Genomic DNA, 14,885 nt, shown 5'->3' on the forward strand with positions numbered 1-14,885 from the left:
CTGTTTGATAGGCATACGTTGATCACTATAATTGATTCTCTAGTAATCAGTAAATTATTGTATTGTTCATCAGTATGGGGTAATACCACCAAGAAAAACATTGAGCTATTACAACTAAACAGTGAAAAACTTTGCCGCCCGGATAGTTTCTGGAACAAGGAAATTTGATCATGTTACACCTACATGTATTGCCAAGCAGTTACAGTGCCTGCTACCATGGTATCTAGATGCTGAAATGAATTTGCACCTCCATATCTTTGTCAGAAGTTTAAAACCAGATCGGAAGTGCACAACTGCAACACTAGGAATAAGGAATGCCTACATATACCACTCTGTAGATTGGCTGCAGGTCAGCATGCATTTACTCTCAGAGGCCAAAAGCTGTGGAATAGTCTCCCAGAAGAATTTGGATGTATTTAAAGTAAAATAAAACAGCAATTTTAGGAGTATTTTTGGAAATCTAAGTTTTAGATATTCTATGTTTTAAATTAAGCTAAAGAGCCTTTTTGAGGAGATTAATAAAGTTATTATTATTATTATTAATACTTGAGAATAAAGGTCTACAGAAATTTAATTCACACAGGATATTATTTTACATTGTCTTTACTGTCTGCCTGTGGAAAGTGTTCAGTATAATTAACAATTATTCCACAAGCGCGTGTTGGATATGAGATGATAGATAGCCAACGAGGCGCAAAGTGCCTCGTTGGCTATAATCATATCGTATCCAACAAGCACGAGTGGAATAATTGTTTTATTAAAAATGTTAAATCGAATTATTAAGTTTTATTACATTTTTAGCCCCCTTTTAATTTTATGCTGACATGTATGCTTACCATATTTGTAGATTATGATATATTGGCTGATATACCATAATGGCTAAGCCAATAAAAAGTCTTGAATTGCATTATCCAATGATCTAGTTTTTAATAATATGCAATATTGGATTGTTAACATCATTCGGATCTTTCTGTGATGTTTTAAGAGGCTGTCAAGCAAACTCACAAAGTGAGAGCAATTTTTTGGAGCTCTTCGAGTCAACTTTACCTTCTTAAACAAGTTTTGATAAGAATGATTGATATCCTCATTTCCAGCGAAAAAGAATTGATTTTGAGTTTCCAAAGAACATGAAGACTGTCATTCACTCTGACAAAGGGCTAATGCTTGAAACATCAGCTTTTTAACTCTTTACAGTGGCCAATTTACAATTTCAGCTTACTTGATATAACCAAATTACTTTGTTACCCCCAACGATGCAGCACCAAAGTTTCTTTAGAAACTTACCCTTTTTTCTCATTTCCATAACCATGAAGTAACAATACTTTCAGAGGACTTTTGTGTGAAACTCTGGTAGCAGGTTGTATGTCAGCAAATGGAATATTTTGATTAGAAATTAAAGGACCAGTTAAACAGTTGTCACAAAGTAGAATAATATTTAATGATCATACCAAAGTTGAACTCTGAAAACTCCATTTGGAGCCAGTTCATTCTGAATGGAACCAGTGGCTAACAAGAGGAAAATAGCCCTTTTTACAGTTCCCGGCGCCATATTGGATGTGTAACCGCACAAACATGATAACGAGGTTAGTGTTGAGTCGTGTTGCGAGTTCTAGTGAGAGTTTAGTGAAGTGTGGTGGTGCTCTGTCCTTTTCATTGAGATATTTCGACAATGAACGATACTTTCCCTAGGCAGGATATTCCTCCTTCTTCTTCAAAAAGAAGAGGAAGACACTGTGCTGCTTTTTTGTTGTGCTAGTAGCTATTGTGACACAACAGGCAATCGAACAGGTCTGCATTTCTACTCGTTTCCGAATGACTTCCAGCAGTGAATCAGATGGTACAATCTCCTGAAACGCCAGCATGGAAAGGACGAATTCTTCATCACAAAATCAACTTTTTTGTGCTTAGAACATTTCAAAACAGAAGACATGCGAAAAAACATGGGCAGGTCGCTGGAAATTGGTGAAAGGTTTATAATGTTTGCATGGTTGTTTTGTTGCTTGGATGCCGAAATAAAATGGTGCTTTTATTTTCTGTATTGTAGTGTTTATGCTGGGATTTTTTTCTCGTTACTAAAAAGGTGACATTTATATTTCTTTGTGCTCTGTGGTCTTATAGATGTCTGTGAACTGAGTGTAAAATTATAAAATTATAATGTAATATTAAAATATAAAATTAAAAATTTAATAAAATCATGAGTTTATTATTATGTATATGGGCAGAACCATCTCGATTAAACTAGTCAGTACCGAAAAAACCACGCAAAATGCCTGCTTAAAGGGTCCCAGTAGCAACTGTGACTACTCAAGAAGAGTCATTCGAGGTTGAACAGGAATTATTTCACCAAGAAGTTGAAGCAGCTGTGTCAACTGTCAATGCTGCTTCATCTTCACCAGCCCTGCAACAATCAGATGTCCTTAAGCTGCAACGGGAAATAGAGCTACTGCAAGTACAATTAGCTAAATTGAAAGAAAAACTAAGTAAAGTTGAAAATGAGAGGGATATTTATTGGCGTGCCAATTTTCAATTGACAAAATTAAAGATGATGTGTCTGCAGTTCTATTTTATACTGGATTCCCAAACTATGGAGCACTCATAAGCTTCTATAATTTTATTGAACCAATGCTGGCAAAGATGCAGTACTGGAGAGGAGAGAAATTGTCGAAAGAGAGTCAGCCATACCAAACAGATGATAACAGAAGTAAGCTGGGGCCTTCAAGAAACTGTCATTCTTGGATGAATTTTTGCTCATACTTATGAGACTAAAGGCTGGGTTATTTGTACAAGATCTTGCTGATAGATTTGGGATCAGCAAGAGTCTGGTGTCCAGAATCTGCATTACATGGATTAATCTTAACTATGTGGAGCTGAAAGAACCTTTCCCATTTCCAGCACAAGAACTTGTTCACAAGAATATGCTGCAAGAGTTTGCTCAATATGTAACAACTAGGATTATTTTAGACTGTACAGAACTGTTTATTTTTTTTCTGTGAATAATAATGTTAATTATTGTCAATAGGCTCTTCGAAATGTTATGTTTAAAGGATAGAATTTTGAAGCTCCTTCCCATAAGGACATAGTTTAACTTGCGTTTTATTGTCATGCCAATCACTTCCCTTATTTACACAATGTACAATGGTACCTTATCTTGATTTCACAAGCCCAACATCATCTTTTTTCCCTGAGTACTATTAATATTAATATTTCTTAATGTAAGGAAAGATCACACCTAAATCAATTTGAGCATTAAATTTGAGCTGGTGAAGGTGAAGCAGCATTGACAGATGACACAGGTGCTTTAACTTCTTGGTGAAATAATTCCTGTTCAACTTCAAATGACTCTCCTTGAGTTATCACAGTTGCTACCAGGACCCTTTTAGCAGGCATTTTCCATAGTTTTTTCGGTACTGGCCAGTTAAATCGAGATGGTTCTGCCCATATATATAATGATTAAACTCATCATTTTATAAATTTATAATTTTACATTTGAATTGTACATTACAATTTTATAATTTGACATTCAGTTCACAGATATCGTATAAGACCACAGTGCACAAAGAAATATAAATATCACCTTTTTAATAAGGAGAACCACCCCCCCCCCCCAAAATAAAAAAATCCCAGCATAAACACTTCAATACCGAAAATCAAAGCAGGCATTTTCTTTCGGTATCCAAGCAACAAAACAACCGTACAAACATTATAAACCTTTCACCAATTTCCAGCGACCTGCCCACGTTTTTTCGCATGTCTTCTTTTTTGAAATGTTCTGAGTACAAAGAAGTTGATTTTGTGATGAAGAATCCGTCCTTTCCATGCTGGCGCTTCAGGAGATTGCACCATCTAATTCACTGCTGGAAGTCATTCGGAAACGAGAAGAAATGGAGACCTGTTGGATTGCCTGTTGTGTGATAATAGCTATTAGCACAACCAAAAAGCGGCACAGTGTCTCCCTCTTCTTTTCGAAGAAGAAGGAGGAATGTCCTGTGTAGGGAAAGTATCGCTCATTGTCGAAATATCTCGATAAAAAGGACAGAGCACCACCACATTTCACTAAACTCTCACTAGAACTCGCAACACCACTCATCACTAACCTCGCTATCACGTTTGCGCGGTTACACATTTAATATGGTGCCGGAAACTGTAAAAAGGGCTATTTTTTTTTTCATATCATTCTTCAAATCTTCAAATCTTCATATATTCAAAACAGGGGCGAAAAAGGTTGATCACACTCCAAAATCGTTCGGAAAAGTAATAGATATTCAGTGGAAGCTGCCAATTGTACAGACATCGAATGTTGCTCTACGCACTAGTCGTAGCCCATACATAAGAGTGCTTACCTCAGCATGTTTTTATACGTACATTTCATGGCAGAAAGCTGAGCCATTCAAGCCAAATTCGGTGAAAATGGTAAGCAATACTAAATATAGAGATATCAACTACAGTTCGCACATGGTTCGACTTCGAAATTCGAAGTCGAACTAATTATTAGACGGAAGTCGCGAAGTGTAGCACACAGCCTCGCAGTTCGACAGTTTGGCACGAAAGACACAATTTTCTAGTGACAGCTAGTTAGTAACAACAGGAATTAGGTAGAGAGATATCTGGTAAGTGAATGACTTTACCTTGGCTAGAATCGTCTCCTTAGAACCATCAAAAAAGTATTTCGAGATAGACATCTATAGCCATGTTCGAATGGAATGCTTACTGTGCTAGCCTGCGAGGCAAGCTTGGGGGAGAGGAGGGGGAATTGGGGCGAGCGGAATGTGCGGAGGGGAGAGGGAGGGGAAACCCAAACCCAACCTCCCTCACCCCTCCGCACATTCCGCTCCCCCAATTCCCCCTCCTTTCCCCCAGGGCTTGCTTCGCAGGCTAACTGGTACTCGATCGTACTCGATGGGTTGTGTCTTCCGTTGCGATAGTCACGTGACTGACCAGCGTACGTCCGTACCAGTACCTGCGTCCGTACTTACTGCTCTTTGTCATGTATGCTATCACGAAAATACTATATGATCAAATTTAAAAATATGGCGTCCGCGCGGCCGACCATCAAAATTTTCAGGTCGGATTTTTCGTTCATTTGCGATCGAGTTAGACCTTGTGGAACTTAGAATTTAAAGTAAAAATGCTATCGAATACTTTGCTTGGAAAAGAATGGATATCAAAGTCTTAAAGGTGAGAGAATAAGCTCTCGAGTCAACGACATTATCGACGTAATGTGAAAACCGATGGCCCGGTAAATATTATGTTCGAGTAACGATGTGTTAAAAAAAAGTATTGTTTAATCGAAGATTTTGCGTCAAATCGAAGTTTTTTCAGAATTTACAACATAACGCTGCGTAATTTCAGGCCTTGAAGGCAAGTAAACAACGATCTAAGAATGATGAATTTTACCGCGTGGGCTTTGTACACGTAAGAAATTCGTACGTTTCTCGCTTGTAACAGCGAATCAAAAACTGTTTTGAACAAATCTGTCGTCCCGAAATATTTCTTGGCCATTTTAGTCTTGCTTCCTATTGACAGATTCCATGGAACTTGAGATCTCTTCACTCACGGACAAATTCTCATTTTCCGTTTTGAAATATGATCCACATGCCATTTGCACACATGCGAAAATATTTAGCGATTTTTATCTTTCATCTTGATTTTTTAGTTAAAAAATAATATGCACCTATTGCATTTTTCGTTGGAAATAACTTCTTTAATTAGTCTTCTTTCACTGGATCTTGGTTTTTTAAAAAGATGATTTTTAAAAATTTACGGCGCATAGTGTTTGCTTTCTTGGTTTCTCCAAAATTTTGACTCTTCACAGGCACGTTACACGTAAGTGTCAATGGGTTTAATCCATACTGAATGAATTTTTGGCTAAAAATTTTTAATATATGTAAAGAAATTTTATTGCAAAATTTTTACTTATTGGGAGCTCCGCTTTTAGGCTTGGCTAAATCTATATATTATTTCTTCCAATCAAAAGGCCTTGTGAACATGCCTTCTGCGTGTCAATTCCCAACTAGGGGAGGGATGCAATGCAAACTTGTGATATCCTTGTTTCATGAGCTATCCTTGATGCCTTTTGGGACACTTGGATGAATTGGTGAAAGATAAAGATTCTAGTTACATTTTTAAGTGCAAATTATCGAGTGCATTGGTGATTGGGGTTGTGCTTTTCTGTTGGAACTAGTGCAGTAAGGTAAGGTTTCGGTTGCACTTCATGCTAGTATTGTTGTTAAATTTAAATATTACATGCAGCCAGTCTTCAAGATCACATTCAAGTTTTGGGCTAAATAGTGTAGATTTCATGTGGCTGCATGTTAAAGCGTCCGAGTAACTACTAACCTGGATTCATTGAATCCTTCTGTGTCGAGGGCTGATTTTCTTTTTTTTATTATTTTGCTTGGGACATGCAAAACTAGATGATACATAATTAAAATGAGACAGATCTTGGTGTTTCAATGATCGAAAATTTATGATTTTCTTCCAGCCTCATAATAATTTTTATTATGTTACATGTAGCAATCTCATTGTGTCTACATTGATGGCTATTATGGATACAATGGAAGACATATGCAAAAATTTAACTACGCAAAGAATTCAACCACGTAAATATTCAACCTCTGGTATGGTTGATGTCAAACATCACATATCCTGGAAAGTTAACTCACAAACTGCAAACACGTATGATGAAGATCTGGTCTCTTTTATAAAGGATAGGGTGCTCTCTCCCATGCTCTCCAGCAAGAAACAGTTGGGTTACAATGCATTCTATTTGCTTTCCCAGAAGGGGACAGATTTGCAGCAAAATTACTCTTCACTTAATAATATGTGCTTTTCCATTTAAATCTGCTAGCTGACATATGCCACTTTCTTTCTTTTGATATATTTAGAATAAAGCCCCTTGAACTAAATCATAAGGAATATGATAATATGTATATGTTACCACACTTTATATACTTTTTCAACTGTGTTTTAAATATTAAAACGAAATAAATACTAATTCATGCACAAATGAATACTTAATTCATTCAGCCTATTCTTAGCAATTACCGGTATTGCTCCTACATGTGTTAGCAAGAACTTGGTCTTGTTGGCTTTCATTTTGAGTGTTTGGTGATCCATATATTAGTGGAGACACTCTCTGCAACCATCTTTGCAGAGAAAATACTAATCTTTTCACCCTTACTTAATTTCATACATACAGGCATGGATGAGAACCAGCCGCAAAGCAAAGTAAACAAAAGTGTCAATGAGGTGGTAAGCTCCATTGTAAACATTTTCTTGGCAAATTATGCACTAGTTATAAAAACTAAGTAAGAAATCTGTTTGGTTATTACCTTCTTGGTGTAAGCATAACTTTCCTTTGGTTTTGTGAATGATATGAATTGCTCTTTGTGTAAAGAAAGGTAAAATGTAGCTCCTAGAGTGTAAGTTCTGATGAGATGATGTGTCACCATCAATTTGGCCTCAGCTATTAAAAGTAAAAGAATTAAACTAAGGATGAAACTTAACCACAGCATACCTATACTAAACCCTCATTTTAATTGTATCAATATTATTATTTTTCTGGTGTTCACCCAATAGATTCAATCAACTGACAAACAAAGATGGCACCTGTACATTTTACCATTACTCTTAGGCTAAGGCACATGTAGAAAGCAATATTTTACAAAACAACAACATATGCAAGGTTTAAATTTTTCAGACCTTTACTGCTTGTTTTTATGAGTGGCTCCAGGATTTTCTCGCACAAAGAGTTCTGGTTGAGTGTACCAGTCGCCATGTTTTTCGGTATGATGGTTTCACAGTAACTGTTGTATGAAGTAATGGATCTTTCTCCAATATTAATTTTGTGAACTTGTCACTGACAAGGAGCTAGTTCATGATTAGACACTGATCATTTCATTGATTGCCATGCTCTACATTTATCACTGAAGTTTACCATATTTATCTGTGTAAAAATCGACCCTTTATGACGGAAACATTAGCCCAAAAAATCACCCTCGTCTTATACATGGATCATGGATAAAGACCTGACCCAAGCAATCCAAGAAATTAGCATAGCAATTGCCTGAAGTCCATTAGGAAAACCAGGTTCAAAAAACCAGTTCTAATTGTGTTCATGTTTTGTCAGTTTTCAGCGCGTTCTTCATCGATGAAAAAGTTTGAAATAGTAAATTTTATGAGGTTTAAACAGAAACCTACATGTAGTGGGGTTGATTTCTATTGTATCTTCTGATCTGTAGAGCAGACATTTTTCCTTACAGCTTCGCTGCTGTTTTTGCTGCTGAATTCTCATTTTCATTGAATGATTACAGTGACTTAGTGACCTGGCGAATGCTGTTTTCTCACGCTGTCTTGTTTGTTATGTGCGTGGACCAACTATGTTATTGTGTAGTTTCCAAGATGGCAGTGTTTTCATCAAGCGATCCTTTGAAGCTCTTCGGTGTTCCTTCAGTCTACTAAATGATTTACAAAAGATGGTAAATTACTTCTCCACTAAATCAAAGTGGTCGTATATGCTTAATTCATGAATCGTGGTGATGTAAACAAGTGCTACTTAACTTCACAGCACACGGTTACATTTTTCTCTACTGTGTTTTCAGTACATTCTCAGAAGTAAGAGATCAGCCATTTGGGAAAGTTCTGTCGGTCTGAATTTTTCTTTACTGGAAATTATGAAAAATCTGATTTTCAACCTTGAAGATGGGGGTCAACTAATACACAGATAAATACGGTAATTAACTCCTTCGCCATCAGTAATTGCATGAAAGATTCTCTGTTAGAAATCACAGTATCATACCCCAAAATCTAATGTAGTCCACAGCACAATTACATTTCTTGAGCAAGGCAAAGCGAAAGATCAATCAAGGGCCACACAGACATCATCACAGAGACAACATTGTTATGTATAGTGTTTGTGTAGTCAGATTTGTTAAAGCTACTCCATTCGTAGAAGAAGGGGGGTGTAGCAGTCATTCAGGTCGGTTAATTGCTCCAAGCTCTAATTTGATACCACTGCTCATTTGGTTATCTTTCTTGCCAATACTCTTTCTGGTTATTTGGGTTTTCTTGGAAACTCAGGCTCTTGCCATTGAGAAGGAGCATGATATGTGTTTACAAATTAAAAACAAAGAAAATTTGTTTTTTTTATTACAGCCAACTGAGTCTGTAAATGGAAACCAAACACAAAGTAATGATGGTAAGGAACAAATTGCTTGCACTCTAAATTATTGAAATTATTCTGCACTCTCCATATTTGTTATTTTTAATTGAGATGCTTTGCACAGGTGTTGTAATAAGTGTGAATAATTAATAAGACTGCATGCAATTAGCTCGTGCTGCAGCATCCCATACCCAATAAATTCAATAGAAGACCCTTTGGTCATTTCACACCTTATTGGATCCTTACGTGTCCTTAAAAGAAAAGTTGCTTGACATATATTTTTGTCGGAAACATTTATGAAGCTTTCTTCTGATATATAGTTTGCTAAGATTTTAGTGAAACTAGTGTGCAAACAAATGTTTTCCCGAAGGACACCTGCGAAGGTGAGAGGTAACCTTAAGCTTGTCGCATGCGATTAAGTCGTATCGTGTAAATCGGCCCTAAAAACGAAAAATTTACACTACTTTGATATATTGAAGTGAATGCTCTGATACACAGTGGCTTTAGCCTCTGCATATCCTCTTATGTTTTTCTCTGAATACCTGGGAGCAGAGCAAACTGGTAACCACCCATATTCTCTTGTTCTCTTTAAAATAGGATTGCTGATCAATTTTTGCTGAGTTGGCTACCATGGCTCAAGATGGAGGACCACGTGGTGAGATAAACTAATTTCTTCTCTGCCATCCTGAGAAGGTTTCTCATACTTTCAGAATCCCTTTTAAAATTTTAAACCTCTATATCTATGTCACTCTGTAATTCCTCTTTTTTTCGAATATGTGAAATAATGATCGCTTGGAAAACTACTCTATCAGGGATGTAAATTTAATGTATATTGTTTCTTTTTTATTTTTAAGTGAGCTTAATGATCTTGTTTAGGACAGCCATATTAATACGTCAGTGTATCGGAAGACATTAAATATTTGGAAGAGAAACTTAAAACTTGTCCTTTGCTTACATAGATTTTTCTTTTGTGAAGCCCCACTAAGTTACTCTTGATGTCATGTTAAGTTCTCCTTTGGTTCCACAAGTAAACAGGCAGCACGTTGGAATGAGACGACAGTAGTTCATCCTAAGTCACCAAGGGCTTCTTTTGCAATCAACCCTCTAATTATTGTTACAATGTTTTATCTGGCGGTGAATAGTACCCGTGAGCCTCTACGTAGACGTTCACTTTGCTTGTCAAGCAAAGATAAATCAATAGTTTGCCGTCGATACATGCACATGTATCTGTGTATAAAGCGACTTATGGGAAAATTTCTCAGTGCCTGAAAACATTTTTACGCTAAATTGTCTTAAATTCCAAGGGTGTGAATAATATGCAGACCCTTATCAACAATCAGAACATCACAGCGGTGAAACATAACACCAAAACTTGCAGACAGATAAATATTTTATGGGGAAGGCTACATTCTCCTTTCCAGCTAAATAATCTCAAACTGATATTTGTCGAATAATCCCAAGGCTTTGTGCAGGGGATTCTACAAAGTATCGGCTAAAATTATTGACCTCACCCGAGGATAGCCTTCCGACAACTACCCCCAACGCCAAATTTTCTTACGCGAATTAAGGATGCACTTCCAGGGATCTAACTTACAACTGCAGTATATCTGTTTATTCCTATTTCCATGCTTTGAGTGCATTGGGAATTCAAAACAATTTCAGAGCTCGTACCCTGCACGTGCAATACATCCAAACTTGACATATCCATTATTATTAAAAACTAGATCATTGGATAATGCAATTCAAGACTTTTTATTGGCTTAGCCATTATGGTATATCAGCCAATATACCATAATCTACAAATATGGCAAGCGTACGAGTCAGCTTAAAATTAAAAGGGAGCTAAAGATTGAATAAAATTTAATAATTTAATTTAACGTTTTTAATAATACAATTATTCCACTCGAGCTTGTTGGATATGAGATGATTATAGCCAACTCGGCGCTACGCGCCTCGTTGGCTATCTATCATCTCATATCCAACGCGCGCTTGTGGAATAATTGTTAATTAGTATATACTAAAACAGTGTATAGCGTTCAAGGCGCGCTCTGATTGGCTTGTCAAATTCCGAATATCCTTTGCTATTTACCTCAGAACAACTCGGGAGAATATGGTTTCCCGGTTTGCATCCATGACAAGCGAGGAAATCACTCAAATTAACAACGAAGCAGTCCCTGAAAACGCGAAGAAAGCGACTAAATTTGGATTGGCCGTGTTTAGAGGTAATGGTTTACGTTTTTAACCCGGAGTTTATCGATAAAAACCAATGCGAAAGGTTTTGCTTACAAATGCAAATTAATCTTGCGTACCCTCACTTGTTAACTTGAAAATCAAAGTTGAATGAAATTTTTTACAGAATGGTTTCAAATACACAAAAAGAGCTTGCAGCATTATTTGAAGAAATGTCGCCACCAGAGCTAAACAAATGTCTTCAGAAATTTTATCTGTCAGCGAGAGAACGAGACGGCAGTTTTTACAAGAAAAAATCACTTACCGCGATCCGAGCCGCGTTGGATCGTCACTTTAATTTGCTGGAATGTATGAATTAAAATAAATTTTGGTAGTGTATATTATCTCACTGTTTTAGTATATACTAAATCAACTATTCACCTCATTGTCGGAGCGGCGAGGTAAATATCCATCGCTAACCACCTCCACTTCGGTGAATATTTGTTAATTAACCCCTTTTTCCATTTTTCATCAAATGTGGAAATTCTCGAAAAAAGAAATAAATTCTGACAATTTATCCAGCAAGTAGAATATATCCTAACGTGCCAAATCCAATCTTCACCCCAATTTTCCACTTTCTCAATCAACTCTAGAAACACGGGGTTAATTATGACAATTCATCCTACAAGTAGTAATATCGTAACTTTTCCATATCCAACCTTTACCCTGATTTGTTCAATTAACTGTAGAAAAACGGGAATCGTGACAATTCGAGTGGTTAACAGCATGACTTGCCATGTCCAATCTTTACCCGATTTTCCATTTGTTCAACGAGTTCTAGAAAACCGGGATAAGTTCTGACAATTCATCACGCAAGTGGAATATAACCTTAGTTGCCACATCAAATCTTCACCCTAATTTTCCATTTTTTTTTTTTTTCGTTTATTAGAGACAAATAAGGTAAAATCTAACAACTGATCCCACATGTGGGATACATCATAGCTTTTCATGATCATAGTCAATCTTCACCCCGGTTTTCCGTTTTTTGAGTAAATTCTGGAAAATCGGGGTAAAATCTGAGTATTCATCCTATAGGTGGAATACAAACTAACACATCACATTCAATCTTTGTCCCGTTTTGTTTGCTTTTTTTCCAAGAATTCTGTAAAGAATGGGGTAAAATCGGACAGTTCATCCTGCGAATGAAACATGTCCCAACTTGTTATGTGTAATCTTTATCCGATTTTCATTATTTTCAGAGAATTCTAAAAAAAAAAAAAATTCATGTCATAAAAAGAATATATTCCAACGTGCCGAATGAATTATAACTCGGTACATCCCTGATTTTCAGTTTTTTTCTGATAAATTCCGAGAAAACGGGGTTAATTCTGAAAACTCACCCCATAAGTAGAATACATTCTAAGTTTCCATATCCAATCTTCAACCTGGTCTTCTATTTTTATTTCAATGAATTCCAGAAAAAGGGGGGCCAGACGGTAAGTTATGAGAATTTATACCTTAAGCGGAGTATATCCTAAGTTGTCATATCCAATCTTTACCCCGATTTTCCTTTTTTTTTTTTAATGAATTAATTCCAGAAAAACAGGATAAACTCTGATAATTCATGCTACAAGTGGATAATACCCGAAGTTTTCAAATGCCATCTTTGCTTCGATTTTCCAATTTTTTTTAAGTGAACTCTAGAGAACAGGGGTAAATTCTTAGAATTAATTCCGCAAGTGGAATATAGCTTACGTTGTCATGTCAAATCTTTATCTTTCCTGATTTTCCTTTTTTTAATGAATTAATTCTAGAAAAACGGGGTAAACTCTGAGATCATGAGAATTCATGCTACAAGTGGATAATACCCGTAGTTCCCTTATGCTATCTTACTCTGATTTTGGAATGTTTTTCAAGGACTTATAGAAAAACGGGGTAAATTCTTGTAACTCATCCTCCAAGTCGAATATATTCTAATGACTTGCCACATCTAATCTGCTTTACCCCGATATTCCATTTCTTTTTTCAGCGGTGAATTCGACGATTAGCGCTAATCGTTAGCCCCTTAAAGTAAAGCAATACGCAAATAGCTTAATTGTAATTAGGAGTTTTTTATAACGCCGACCCGCTTTCAGTAATTATTAATGAATTAACTTGCATAGAAATTCAAAACTTAGACACAACAACGCGCTATATAAATGTACTGTTCCTCTTTAATTGTAATCATTCCCTAAAGAAGTCTCAATTGGGGACGAAACGCGTCCGTAATAAATGAGAAGCTTACAACTACAAAAAGTGTTTCTTTGTGCGGCTCGCTAGTCTTAGTTAAAATGGAAGATAGAAAAAAAATTACACATTTAAAAAATGTTTGTGTTCTCAGTGAATTCTAGAAAAGCGGGATAAATTCTGAGAGTTCGTCCTTCGAGTGGATTAGATCTTAGAGTGCCAAATCCAATCTTTAACCCGATTTCATATTTTTTTTTTCAGTGTACTCTAGAAAAACGGGATGAATTTTGAGAATTCGGCCCACAAGTGACTAATACCTTAGGTTCTCATATGCCATGTTCACCGCATTTAATCAGTGAATTTTAGAAAAACGAGGTAAATTTTGAGCATTTATGCTCCAAGTGGATAATACCCAAAGTTCCCATATGATATCTTAACCCCGATTTTCAGTTTTTTTCAACAAATTCTAGAAAAACGGGTTAAAATCTAAGAATTCATCCTCCACATGAAATAGACCCCAAGTTGCTGTATCCAGTCTTCAACCCGATTTTCCATTATTTTCGATGAATTCTGGAGAAACGGGATTAATTCAGCGAATTCATCCGCAAGTGGCTAACACGCTAAGTCCCATGATATGCCCTCTTTACCCCGATTTCCCATTTGATCAGCGAATAAATTCGAGGAAAACGGGGTAAATTCTGAGCCTTCATGTTACAGGGGAATAATACCCGAGGTTCCCACATGCTATCTTTATCCCGAATCTCCAATTTTTTTTCAGTGAATTTGACAAAAAACGGGGTAAAATCTAAGCGTTCATCCTCCGAATTAAATAGATCCCTAGTTGCCACAGCCAATCTTTAACCGGATTTTCCATTTTTTTAATGAATTCCAGAAAAACGGGATAAATTCTACGAATTCATTCGCAAGTGGCTAACACTCTAAGTTTCCATATACCATCCTCTTTACCTGGTTCTTCCATTTGATCAGCGAATTCTAGAAAAACGGAGTAAATTCTGTGAAATTCGTCCTTAAGGTCCTTAAGGTGCAATATATCCTACTGACGTGCCATAGCCATCTTTACCCCGATTTTCGATTTGATTATTAATTATTTGAATTTGTCGAAAACGGAGTAAATTATGACAAATCCACCCAAAAGTGCAGCGAATCCAACAAGGATTTAGAAACAGCACTAAATAAAGAGCAGCTTAAATCAGCGGAACCGTGATGACATTTAGAGACAGAACTAAAAAAAGTACAGCTAAAATCAGCGGAACCGTAATAAAATCCCATCGCAATCTACTATTTCAAATTTTCACAATCTGCTACTTCA

At 36.4% G+C, this 14,885-nt stretch overlaps 1 protein-coding gene across 6 annotated transcripts in view; it reads right to left on the reverse strand.

The window, feature by feature from the left end:
• The window catches only part of LOC111344229 (uncharacterized), an 18,294-nt gene extending 13,516 nt beyond the window's left edge, over nucleotides 1–4,778 (reverse strand). For 2 of the 6 annotated variants that reach the window (XM_022951435.2, XM_022951434.2), the window contains exon 1: nucleotides 4,626–4,774. The gene's annotated coding sequence lies outside the window, so the exon portion shown is untranslated. Of the gene's footprint in view, nucleotides 1–183; nucleotides 1,219–1,284; nucleotides 1,348–4,625 lie in introns of those variants that run through there. The other 4 variants (XM_022951437.2, XM_022951436.2, XM_088728393.1 and 1 more) reach the window with 3 other exon arrangements.
• Nucleotides 4,779–14,885: the final 10,107 nt, after the last annotated feature.

The sequence above is a fragment of the Stylophora pistillata genome, chromosome 7 (genome assembly GCF_964205215.1).
Source record: "Stylophora pistillata chromosome 7, jaStyPist1.2, whole genome shotgun sequence".
Taxonomy (NCBI): Eukaryota; Metazoa; Cnidaria; class Anthozoa; order Scleractinia; family Pocilloporidae; genus Stylophora; species Stylophora pistillata.